General features: G+C 43.3%; 1 long non-coding RNA gene across 1 annotated transcript in view; it reads right to left on the minus strand.

Annotated features, from left to right (window-relative positions):
- Positions 1–4,419: 4,419 nt before the first annotated feature.
- Positions 4,420–13,407, minus strand: part of LOC117063954 — a 39,521-nt gene continuing 30,533 nt past the window's right edge. Inside the window, exons 3-4 of the long non-coding RNA XR_004429179.1 lie at positions 12,192–12,355; positions 4,420–4,609 (exon numbers count right to left, since the gene is read on the minus strand). This is a non-coding gene — a long non-coding RNA (uncharacterized LOC117063954). The remainder of the gene's footprint in view (positions 4,610–12,191; positions 12,356–13,407) is intronic.

Raw genomic sequence — 13,407 nt, forward strand, 5'->3', positions numbered from 1 at the left:
GCCAGCACGGAGCTGTTTTCCAGATGTGGCCATGCGCAGACAGTAATTGTGCTCTGTGATCCCTTCCAGCTGCTCCCGTTGCTTGCCAACAAACTCCCTCCACCCCCACCTTGCAGCCCCAGGAGTCCATGTTCGGGGGCTGCAAATTAGGGCAAACGTTGTAAAATGATCATGTGCTACCCATGGCCTTCCCCACAAGAATTATGGACTTTATAACTGAGCTAATTGGCATTAGGTCTTGCCTGAAAGGTCAACAGAGTGGCAGAGAAACAGGATCTTTGTAAATTGATCGGTTGGTTTCCCTCTTCTTCCCCCCAACTCCCTTTCCAGTTTTGAAATATGGCCTACCTGCCCCGTGGAATTGCTGACTCTTGTAAATTATGGCTTTGACTGTATGGGACTGTGACACATTGTCTCACATCACGTGGAAGCCAGTGGGGATGTTGAAGGGGTGCATAATTATACCCTGCAAATTCTTCCACCATACCGCAAGCTTCGGCCTTCATGCACCTCTGTGAAGTGGGGCATTGTAATGCTCTTGACCTTCAAATCAGGCATGATTTATCCAAGAGTAGCATACAGCCTTTGGCTTTTTTATTTATTTAGTTTTGCTCCGAATACGTGAGTTCATTTGGAATGATCTTGCAGCACAGCATACACCATTGCCTTTCTGTTGTTTCTCAGATGAGAACCCTTGTATGACGTTTTTTCATTCCACAAATTGTAATTGAGCGTATTATAGGCAGGGTCCAAGACAGACTTTAGGAGGGAAAGAAAGCTGTCTTCTGGAGTCAGAAATGTTATGTTCTAGCCATAGATTGTGTGGGTCCCTTTCTGCTTAGGGCCAACTGAAGCCTTATGGTTTTGAAATGTCTGTCCTTCCCCAACTGTCACTCTCCATTTGGGGTTAAGCACTGAAGGTCCTTGCTAAAACATATTTAATATTTGGGAGGAGTAACTCATTAAACTTGTGGTTCTTGCCCCTCTCCCATTTTTTTCTTAGTAAGGGGCCCTTGAGAATCTAATGAAAGTTGACCTCATACAGCACACCCTCACCCCACTCATAGGCATTTTGTCTACAATTTCCGGCTGTTCTTGGCTCTTCAAATTTCAACTATAGATCAATGCTAAGTTAGGAATCCCTGCTCAGTTGTCCTCCTCACCCATCAACACTATTGCCCACTTAAGCTCATTAAATCCCTTCTGGCAGAGAGGTTGGAGCAACCAGCAATCAATCCCTTAGGCTGGTCAAGGGAATGGGAAAAGTGAGAGAAGCAAAGTTTCAGTGGCCTACTTTGGGGCCACAATGACATAGGTGGCCTGAAAATCATCTATTTGTACATACAATTCTTTGTCAAATGTATGGAAGCCCTCTTGGGCTATGAACATTGTGGATTTGTTTAAAAATGTGGACATCAAGTGTTTGCCCAATCCACAAATGCCAGAATGGTAACTGTTACTAGGCTGGAAAGTGTTTGTAAGGTTATTAAATGACAAACAGGGTTTTTTGAGCTGGGAAATTTGGGAGCCCCTGATCTACCCTGTCACCTGGGTAGATCTGATGGCCCAGGTCACCATCATCTCTCACCTCATTGCCACCTTAGCCTGAGCACATTCTCCTTTCTTCTATCCCTAGCCAACACTGCAGCCAGGATGATCCTTTTAAAATATAGGTCCTCCTAAATTGAACCCTCCATGGCTGCTATCTACCCTGAGCTAAAGCCAAATCTTTGCAATGGCCTCATGCTCTGGGCTGATCTGCTGTTCTCCCCTTTGCTTGCTTTACCCCAGCTCTGCAGATCCCTGCTGTTCCTCAAACATACTGGGCAAGTGCACATCTCACATCTTTTGCACTGGCTGCTGCCCTCTGCACATCACACACTTGTCCTATGTCTTCAAATAGCTGGTGTCCTTACCCTTGCCAGGTCTCTGCTCCTCTTTTTCTAACCACTGCCTGCCATGGCACTCTTCCTCCCTCATCCCTGTTTTGTTTTTCCACAAACTTCACAGTTATTTGTTTTTGTTTGTATCTTCCCACCAGGACATCAGCTCCGTGAGAACAGGTACTTTGTCCAAGGTGTCTATGGCTACATCGTAGTGTGGGCTAAGTTGGTATTTGTGAAATGAATGAGTGTCCTAGCTTGAGGACATGGGGGTTGGGGGTGGGAGAGCAAGAAAGGAGAAGGGAAACTCTCACAAAAAAAATGCAGGGGGTGGGGGAGAGAAGGAGCCTGGGGCTGGCAGGGCCGAGCTGCATTCCCCTTCTCCCTGCTGCTATGGGGGTCATGGGAGTCAGAGGACTGAGGCTCAGTCACTCAAACTCATGGCACCTCATCTATCACATGGAGCATGTCCCTTATTGTCCTTTCTGCCCTAATGCAAGCTGCATGGAGAGTTTGCTTTGGCCCATTTCATTCTCCTGTGTCCCTGTATCTTTCAATCCCAAGGAAGGGTGGGCTAATAAATAAGGACATATATGGACAAGAGCCCTGTAGGGGTCACAGATCTGCTACTAACAAGTAACTACTTCACTTCTCTGGGTCTTATTTCTAAAGCTACAAAATAGAAGGGTTTGTTAAGAAAATCTCAAAATCTAAGTGATTCTATTATGAAAAGGGATGTGAGATGCAAATTAACTTTAAACTCTTAAGAATACTATGCAATAGTACTTATGGCAACATCAGCTGAGGATCAGTGTTCCAGAAGGTGGCATTCAGATGGACAAAGGGAGTTTCCACATAAGTCTCCCCTTCCAATTCTGGGATGTGGTATAGACGACAGTAAATGTGGATGAGACCAGCTTTCCACTGTGAAGCCAGTGTGGCAACATTCGTAGCCACTAGACATGCAGAAGTGCTACCTTTCATAGTCACTGCCCTGCCCTCCTCTGGGCCAACCTTCCCTCCCACAGCGTGCACTCACCACTCTTCCCTTCTGTACATTCCCTGCTCCCCATGCCTTCATCTTACAGCCTCCCTACTTGATAGCCCTCATGTTGACATATCTCACTTCCCCTTTCTCTCAACATCGAAGAAGACATGCCAGAGAGCCTGGACTGACACCGAGGGCCAGCCCAGACAGAACCTGGTCAGAAAGGAGCCTCCCCAAATGGGCTGGGCTCTGTTGTCCCAACAGCGGTAACTGTTTTCTTATTGGTCAGCTCTAAGCCCTTGGCCCCCAATCTGCTGTAGTTCTGCGCCTTGAGCATCACACTGCAGCTTTTCCTTAAAAGGTTTTCACAAGTTCAGAGCAGTCCTGGGTATTGGGGAGTTGGAATTATTTTTACCCATGTGCAGCTGAAATAGCCATCTGCCATCACACCGCCCAATTTCCCACTGTGTTTAAAATCCATCTGGAGTTTTTTTTTTAAAAATTCCCCATATTAAAAAAAAATAGTGTCTTGGTGCAAAGGGAGGTATTTCTTCATGTCTTTCCTGCCTGTAGCAGAACTTGTCCTAGAGTACAGAATGAACTTAGGGCTACTCGTTGCTTGTTCTAAGCCATATTGATTAATTATTGGTTCTAGGCCCATGTTTTTCCCTGTTCTAGGAACATCTATCTTTCTGTATCTAAATGAAATTCACAGCCCAGCTCATATCAGCTCCTCCATGAAGCCTTCCTGATTATTCTAGCCCTCCCTTCTCTGAAGTCACCACAGCAGAAATGGGCAGTTCCATAGCTCTTACTCCTTAATTTTCTTCTATATGCCTCAACTGCGTCGGTGTTGTATCTCTCAGCTCTGTGACAACTGGGAATATGTTGATCTTGCAGTCATCACAGAACCCAGCCCGGAAGGAAGCTTTCTATAGTGTCCTGGAATGTTCTCTAATCCCTTATTTTCCTTCAAGGCTCCTCACATCCAGCCTTAAACAGCTTAGATTTTCACCACACTTGGATTCTTATGATGTCAATGAAATTGCCAGAATTCAGTATAGTGCATACCCTCTGTCAAGAGCCATGAGGGGTTCAATAAATGAGTTTGATAAAAATAAGATGGTAATGGTGATTGAGCCATTCATTTATCTGCTAGGATCCTAATAAGTGTCAGGCACACGGGTAGGTTCTGGGGTTCAGGGATGAATATGCCACACTTCCTACCTTCAGAGAGCTCAGAGTCTAGTGGAGGAGATAGACTGGGCAAAATATGAGCATTTCGAAGTGATTTCAGACGAGGGAGCAACTGACTCAATATGGGATTTCCAAATTGTGATGTTTGATCTTAAGGGTTCAGGAACAGGATGCACAAGGGCATGCAAGTGGGAAGAACTGGAAGGTTCAGGGAGCAGCCATTGTTCTGTGTGGCTAAGACAAAAGAGACATGGGAGATGCTGAGAAGTCAGTCTGCAAAGCAAGAGGGTGAGGAAGGGAGCCCCAACTTGCTTGGCAAGGGACTCCCACTCCAGGCTTCCTCAGTCATTGTTCAAATTGTAATGGGTACATTTATTAATGAAAAGTTTTCTTTCGTAATGAGGTCTATGAGTTTTTCCTCTTCTACATGAAGAAGGACTTCTTTTGATTTATCTTATATTGTTCAATTCCACCTCTCTGTGCAGTTTGATGTAGTTGACACCTCTTAAGTTCCTTATTGCCTTTAGTCCAGTTACATGCTCTTTAAAAAAAAAAAAAAACAAAAACCGTAAGACATGGAAAAACATTTGGAAACTAGGAATTGGGAGAGATACACATCTATTACCTTCATGACTTTGGATAATTTTTTAAACTCCTTTAGGCCTCAGTCTTGTCACCTAAAAAACAGGGAAAATGACACCAGAGCCACCTACTGTACTGGATGGTTATAAGGCTCAAAGTATAATAATAGATGCAAGAAAACCTCAAAACACAAGAAACTCAGCACAAACACAAGGGCTTATTACTCTGATGGAAGGAGACAGTCACTCCTTCCTCTTGCAGACTCCCTTGCCAGGCTGCAGAACTTCACTGAGTCCCTTGGTCTCCCATGGCAACTCGCATTAGCATCCCACTGGCATTTTTGCCTCCACGTAAGGCGGCATTTGTTCATTAGGCATAGCAAATTACCCGCGCTCCACTGGGGCAGAGATGGAAAGCTGCAAGGTAGAATGGATTTCTTCCCCCCTGTTTCCCTCCCTCTCCCTTTTCATGTTCACAAGTGCACTTGAACAAGCTGTCTCCTGTCTGGGGAAGGCAGAGCTGGGGCCACACTGAGGTGGGGCTCAGGATTTGAGAAGGCAGCTGCTACATCCTTCCTCCCAAATGCTTTCCACAGCTTCGCTGGCTCTGGCCCTGTCATGCTGGTAGCACATCTGAATATCAGTTGTTTGCATAAATTGTGAGCCCAGCACATCATAGCCCTTCTTTTGGGGCACCCAAGTTTGTTGGTTCCAGGAATCCACTGAGGGCAGAGCATTGATGGACCAAAAGCCAAATTCCTACTTCATTAACTACTCCACTGTAGTGAATGGTGAAGCCCCTTATGGTCACATTTCCAGTCCTTCGTCCATTTTACTTCTATTCGAGCAGCACTGCACATCCAAATCCTGACTGTGAAGAAAGGGGAACTGGCAGCATAGGAAGGAGGATGGAGAAGGGACCAGCCTTTGGCAGTATTGTGAGACTAATTGTAAATGCCACTCTTGGTCTACTCTCTGGGGCCCCTTTTGCCTTCATCTAGGTGCACAGGATCTTTACAATACCTGCTGCAGATCCTCCAACATGCCATCCAGTCCTGTCCCCACAGTCCTACACTTGGCTGCATCTAGATTACCATCAAGGGATCAAAAGATCACCAAAGGCTGGAGACCTGCCTTCCAGCTACAGGTTAAGTGGCATCACCTGTGTAAACTTCAGCTCGTGTACAGCAAGGGCAGTGAGTTGGGGAGGGATGAACTCCGATCCCGGGGAGCTGTAAACTATGTGATTCTTATTTTTTGTTTTCAGGATCTTATTCCATTGCCCAGGCTGGAGTGCAGTGGCACGATGATAGATCACTGCCGCCTCAAACACCTGGGCTCAAGCAATCGTCCCACGTCAGCATCCTGAGTAGCTGGGACCACAGGTGCATGTCACCCATGCATGGCTAATTTTTTGATTTCTTGTAGAGACAGGGTCTCACTTTGTTGCCCAGCCTGGTCTCAAACTCCTGCACTCAAGTGATCCACCTGCTTCAGCCTCCCAAAGTGTTGGGATTATAGGTGTGAAGCACCATGCCCTGCCAAATTTGTGATTATTTAATCAAGTTTCTCTACTACTCTTTTCTCTGAATCAAAAATCATTTTTTCTTGTGGTCCATCCTTTCAGGGTCTTCTTCCTCACTGAAGGAAGTCTTCTTCCTGTGCTAATGGAAAAGCTGATGCCACAAAGGGTCTTTCTGGTAGCCTCAGGCCCTCACTCCAAACTCCATTCTTAGCCTAAGGCCAGGATGACATCACAGGGCAGGCCTGCTTTCCTGTTGCCTTCTGAAGAACTTCCACTGGATGACAGTCCCTTCATTCACTGCTATCATGGGTCGTTCTCTTGTTTTGACTCCTGCCTCCCACAAACAGATGATCCTGCCTCCCCTAAACAGATTCCTGAGTTTCCCGACATCAGAAATCAAGCTGGCACCAGGCTGGGCCCTTGGAATGTTTTGAGTAATTGATTTCTTGGAAAAGACTCCAAGTCCTGGGCTGCAAAGTCCTGACTGAACCCGTTCTCCTAGCCTACTCTGTCCCCCTTTCAGTCTTACCCTCCTCTGAGCCCCAGGCCAACCCTTTTGCTCTTTGGGCCCTTATACACTTTCTCATTATCTGTCTGCTGCGCAGCCCTTCTGTTCTCCAAAGTCTCTTTCTATAAAAAAGTCTTCCTGGACCAGATCAATACACTGGGCTTCAACTTCATTTCTTAACTACAATTCCTCACAGTTTTGTAAGTATTTTGCCAGCCACTTTCATGAAGATCATCTCATTTTATCATCTCCTAGATGTTATCATCCCATTTTAAAGGTGAGCAGACCAAGGGTTAAGGAGACTAAATGAGCCCAAGATCACAAGGCGGTCATCAGAGGGCCCACAAGGGGCTCGGCCAGGACCCAGATACTGTTCTCAGGTCCTAAGCTAAGAGTTCTGTCAGTTGCAACATAGGCTGTGAAGCTCATGCGTCGGTGGGGCTGCGGGCACTCCTATGCTCTGGCTTAGTTTATTCCAGAGTGGCCTGCTCCCTGTTCTATGGCTCTCTTGGCTGAAGATATTCTAAGAGTCAGAGGAGGAACTGCTGCAGGGTGGGACAGACTGGAAGGGCATTGGAGGGAAAAGGCTTAGACACAGGGCGTTTCATGCGCACAAAGTCAGGCTTTAAATGTCCCTGAAAAATTTTCCCTGAGGGGACTCGTTAAAGGTGGGAATGAGGTTCTCTGGTGTTCAAAGTAATGGGTTTCTAAACATCATGATGCCTCTTAAGCCAAGATCAATAACAGTTTTTATTTTTATTTTTTCCTTTTGCTTAGCTCAGATAGCAAAATTCTTGGTTTCATAACTAAAAGAACTGGTTGGTCTGGTAGCTACTGCTACCCAGGACATGAAGGAGCTCTGGACCCATGCCCTAATCAGAAAGGAGTTTAGAAAGTGCTCTCTGCTCAGGTTGGCTCAAGAGGGTCCAGGGACCATAGATTAGTCCCTGGGTTGAGAAGGCTGGGCATGGTTTGATTATGTGTTTCCTATGCCTTCAAACAGCAGCAAGAGTAGCCAGCCCATAGGAAGGAATGAAAATCAAGGTGGACCTTGCTTTAGGGACATCTAAAAGCATCCAAGAGAATAAATAAAATGAACAGCTCCCATTGAGAACTTAGTATTTGCCTAGCAATGTGCAATGTGTATGTAATTCTTTTTCTGCATTACAACCTCATGAGGTAGGTCCTATTTTTATGCCCATTTTACAGATGAGGAAATTGAGGCACTGAAGTAAAATGCCCAAGGTTAACAACTAGTGAGTGGTAGATTTGAAATCAATCTGGCTTCAAAACTAATCCTTTGACTATTAAGCTCTTTGACCCTGAAAAGGGCTCAGATACACTTTTTTGTAAAAGAATTGCCCACAGGCTTCCTTTCCATAGCTAGGGCTCTCTTGCTCCAGTAATGCTGACCACTAAGTATGGAGTCTGTGTTAGATACAGAGGCAGCTTCAGACAAAGAGAGGTAAAAGCATAGCTCAGTGTCTTTAGAGACTCAATTTCATTTGCTTCGATTCGATTAAATTCAACTCAGTTCCACACTGAATTCAGCATCACTTGTGTCAGGCAGATTGTTCTGTCTTTAGGATTCTCAAATGAAGCTGAATCAATTCAGAAATAATTTTTGAAAGCCTTAAATGTTTGAATAACTTCTCTCAGGAATTCTTCTAGGAGTCTATTCTAAGGATATAAAATCTTGAATGTAGGGAATATTAGCTCTGAAGATGCTCCTCTTTGTTTATTAAATAGCAAAAGTAATAGGTATGTTGCTGGGATAGGGACAGACTGGTTATAATACATGTATCTAACACAGGTGTCATAAGCTACAATGACGCAGTGGCCATGTGGGCTGAGACCAGTGAGGCAGGAATGAGGACAGTCAGCAGTGTCTTTAGTTCCACTGGCAATATACAAAATGTTCCCAAACTCTCTCAGTAATAGTTTTATAGCATTTCTAGGAAAAAATAAATGCTTCATAGTTAGGTTTATTAAGTATATGAGTGCAAATAAACCAGGAAGTACTTATGTCCTAACAACTTAATAGCTGTTTAAAAATATTACACATAATTTGAAAGAAAAAATTTATAAATTTCATTCTTAAATATATTTTCTAATGGGATATGTACCTATTGAGCATTGTACAATTAAACTAGAGTCAGATTGGACACCTCTACCTTTGTTTCCTGTTTGATGATTTTCTCATGGTACTTGCTTTTTAATATAATGACCAATGAAAACCCAGCTTTCCAAAGATGTGATGATACCAAGTGTAGCATGATCTATTGTTAAAATGCTGAACTCACTCAAGCTGCTAGTTTGCATGGTGTCTGACAACACTGAATATTACAGCATGTTTCTTGATAATTATACAAATCCTAAACTGTCCTTGTGGTTTTCTTGTGGGAGCCTGGGGTTCCTTTGTGCACAGTTTGGGGGCTGCAGAAGTATGTTCTCTTCTATTTTGATAGACATATGAGGACAAGAACTATTTCACTTCCATCTTGACTGTAGCAAAAGAAAATCAGCCCAAGAGAATGACAAATAGCAACTGACCTTCAGCCTGAGTTTTATGGAGGCCACAGGGAATGGGAGGGACTACAGCAAACAGAGAACACCTCCACCCAGCAGCTTCCACCTAGCTCCACCTATGTGGCCCAATAGGGATGTGCTGTTACCATTTTTAAAATAAAAGCTTAAAATATTGACTTTAATTCCAAAATATTATGTATAACCATTGGGCTGATGCTATGCTACACAAATAAAGCATGTCTGCAGATGATGTTTAGCTTGAAAGTTTGGGATATGTAATATAACAAATTTTCATGTAACCATTAAAATGACATTATTGGCCAGGCATGGTGGCTCATGCTTATAATCCCAGCACTTTGGGTGACCAAGGCGAGTGGATCACCTGAGGTCGGGAGTTTGAGACCAGCCTGACCAACATGGAGAAACACCATCTATACTAAAACCACAAAATTAGCCTGGCATGGTGGCACATGCCTGTAATCCCAGTTACTTGGGAGCCTGAGGCAGGAGAATCACTGGAACCTGGGGGGCGGAGGTTGCAGTGAGCCGAGATTGTGTCATTGCACTTCAGCCTGGGCAACAAGAGTGAAACTCCATCTCAAAAAAAAAAAAAGACATTATTGATAATATAATCACATGAATATATATTTATAATATGTTAAATTTAACAAGGTAACTAGTAAATATCATAATATCATTTTTATAAAAGCTATTTATGGATATCAAGATGACTAAAAGGATATATAACCAAGGATAATGAAGATGGTTATTCCTGGGTAAGGCATCTTGGGTGATTTTAATTGTTTTTTTCTTTGACTTCTTTGTACTTTCTAAATTTTTAAAATAACCACATATTGCATTCAAAAATTTTGATGTTTTTGTGTTGTTTTTTTATAAAGAAACTTAGAATGATTACTATGAACCAGGAGCAAACACAAAAGCAATTGAAAGTTGTATAAGAAAAAGTCCCTAGTTTTATAGACACTTAATGAGTGGGAGAGAGATACTGTATATTACTAGTACTGTATATACACTAATTGACAAAATAGGAGAGTTAAATGAAGTTGCTGAAGGGATTCAGGATAGGAAGAAAATTGGAAGCTGGGATGAACACAGAAGAAGGCTGTATGTGGGGTACCCAAGACCATCTCAAGTTCAGTGATTTACTAAAGAACTTACAGGACTCAGTATACTGTCATACTCATTGCTAAGATTTATTACAGCTAAAGGATATGAAGCAAAATTAGCTAAGGGGATGGTGTATTGGGTGAATTTCAGAGGAAAGCAGGCACAGGTTTCCAGAATCCTCTCCCAGTGGAGTCACATAAGATGTGCTTAATTTGTCCAACATTGGGTTGTGGTAAGTGTAAAGTGCTATCCACCAGGGAAACCCGTTAGAGACTCAGTGCCCAGGGTTTTTACTTGGGGCTGGCCACACAGCCACCCTTTACCTCCACCTGCCAACATTTCAGAACATGGATGTTTAGCATAAACCACATGGTTTGTACAAACAGTTTAGGCACAATGAGCCACACTTATCAGTTAGACAATGGTGGGAACACTCTTAAAATCCAAGTTCCTTGACACCAGCCAAAGGTCAACAAAGTAACAGGCTTTTCTAGGGATAGCAGTCTCAAATCTGCCATGTTGGCTTTTTTTCTGTACCAACGCCTTCATGGGGGAGAGATGAGTTTGAGCTGAGCCATGTTTTAGGAAGGTAGAGAGAAAAAGGGAAAGGGTTACAGGTATGGTCAATGCTCACAAAGTTTAAGCTCTTTTCAAATATCAGAGAATCTTAATACTGAAAGGAGTTCAGAGATCATTAGTCCAGTACTTTCCAAAGGACAAACTTATACCACTAGTGGTAGGCAAGATGATTTAGGCCATCTATGGATGAGCAGTTTGTATTTTAGTGTTCGTATATTTATTTTGACGTGTATTTAAGAGTCCCACGCTCTACCAACTGAGTTAGCTGGCTTCTATTTTGATGTGTATTTAAATATATAAGATAATTTTATATATATGTGTGTGTATTTTTTTCCTTAAAACTCTGATACCACAGATATTATCTTGGGTAAGGCTATTATTTTTTAAAATGTGAGTCAATTTAAAGACACAGGCTGGGCACAGTGGCTCACGTCTGTAATCCCAGCACTTTGGGAGGCTGGGCAGGAAGATCACTTGAAGTCAGGAGTTTGAAACCAGCCTGGTGGACATGGTGAAACCCCATCTCTACTAAAAATACAAAAATTAGCTGGGCGTGGTGGTGCACACCTGTAATCCCAGCTACTTGGGAGGCTGAGGCAGGAGGATCATTTTAACCCGGAAAGCGGAGGTTACAGTGAGTCAAGATTGTGCCACTGCACTCCAGCCTGGGCAACAAAGTGAGACTCCATCTCAAAAAAAGAGACACATATTAAATAATATTAAATACTAAGTAAATAGTTAAAAATAAAATGATTTAATATATAAAAATATTATAGTAAATATTAAATAAATAACAGCCCAGGGATAAGAGGCCACATCCAACTCCTTGAGGGCAGTGAGATGAGCAAATGGTGGATACTCGTCAGCTCCTGCTCCCTTCCACTGCAGAAACCTCACTGTCATGTTCTCCCTTTTGCTATAGACTCTCCCAGTTTCAGATGCTTCATCTGTAAAGTAAGAGATTTGAGCTAAGCCTCTAGGGTACCTTCCAGATCTACTAGACAGTACTTCACAGATCCTCTGAGACTCAGTAATGGAAGTCAGTGGGAAAATGAAATTCAATTTTTATTTAATATTTTTCAGGAATCTTTTTTTTCCTATATAAAACAAGGTACATCTTTATGGATGCTATCATTGTTTATCCACTGCAGGAGTTTCATGGAGGAAAGAGAATACACAAATCACCACAAAGCTTTCTGCTGCTCACCACTTTCAGTGTCTTAAATCTAACTTCTTCATTTCTCCATTCTTTTGCCAAATTCTACTCAAATACCTTTTATGCTCAAGACACTGGCATTGCTGAGTTAGCCTGATTCTGTCTTCCCCTTGCCCATTCCTTGAGATGCAGTCCTCGGCAGTAATCTTTTGCCCGTGACATCCACCTTGGGTTCCCCTGGGCCTTCCAAAGGCACTCATAGCAGTTCTCAGCCATGCCCTCTGAGAATCAGAAGCCCATTGAGATCAGAAAGTTATTATTAAGGAGGGAAACATACCTTTGTGATAGTGCTAGAGGCTATTTCAGGCAAGAGAACTGAAAACCTAAGCCAGACTTTATGATTGTTGATGCCAAGGAAACTCAAAAGAAAAAAAAAAAAACAAACCCTTTCTCTTTCATCTAACAAGCCCCTAGGAAAGATGCTCCTCGTAATGTCTGTCAAAGAAGTTAGCCTGCTGTCAGCAAGAGGTCTCTGTCTTTCAACATTACTAATTCCTTCACCACACAAGTACCTATTTTGTGCAAGACCCTGTTTTGTGCACTGGGAACACACAGTAAACAGGGTGTCCATTGACACCTGCCCATCTGGAAATTATATCTCATGAAGCCCCAGCCATATGTGAAAATAGACAATGCAGTGACCTCATAGGCTCTGACCTGCCTCTGCATCTCCTACCAATTCTCTCCCATTTGTTTAGATTTGAACATCTAGATCTTGCCTTATCCATAAGGCTTGAATGTCTAATGTCCAGCAGGCAGGGTTGGGTCTGGCTCTTAGTTCAGTCATTATCTCAGGCCTAGAATGATATCTTCCTAGTTACACTTGAACTAACTTTTAAGGCTCAACCCAAGTGAAGCCATTTCTGTGAACTACTCTGTACTAGAAGCCCTAAGAAAGCCTGTTCTTCATTGATTCCACAGACAGAGGTCTGGCCTTTTACCTGAAAAGCAAAGCTGATGTCTGTCAGCCTGTTCTTTGGAGACAGATGAATGGACTAGCATGGGCACCAGATTCAAGGGCAGCCTGTCTCTAGGCTGGCCAGATGCCTAATGCGAGGGTCTTGGTTTGGGAGATTTGTCTAAAGGAGCAAAGGGGCCATGTGATTTCAGTGGGCCAGTCGAATCTTGATAATGGGCTCATCACGCTGTCAGTAGTGGCACCAGATATGGGCACAGGTGCACACGTGTTCACACACACACACACACACACACACACACACACATGGCTGAATCACTGGAGTGGCAGAACCACTGGCAAGAAGACAAAGAATCC

The sequence above is a fragment of the Trachypithecus francoisi genome, unplaced genomic scaffold, assembly GCF_009764315.1.
Source record: "Trachypithecus francoisi isolate TF-2019V2 unplaced genomic scaffold, Tfra_2.0 Lachesis_group19, whole genome shotgun sequence".
Taxonomy (NCBI): domain Eukaryota; kingdom Metazoa; phylum Chordata; class Mammalia; order Primates; family Cercopithecidae; genus Trachypithecus; species Trachypithecus francoisi.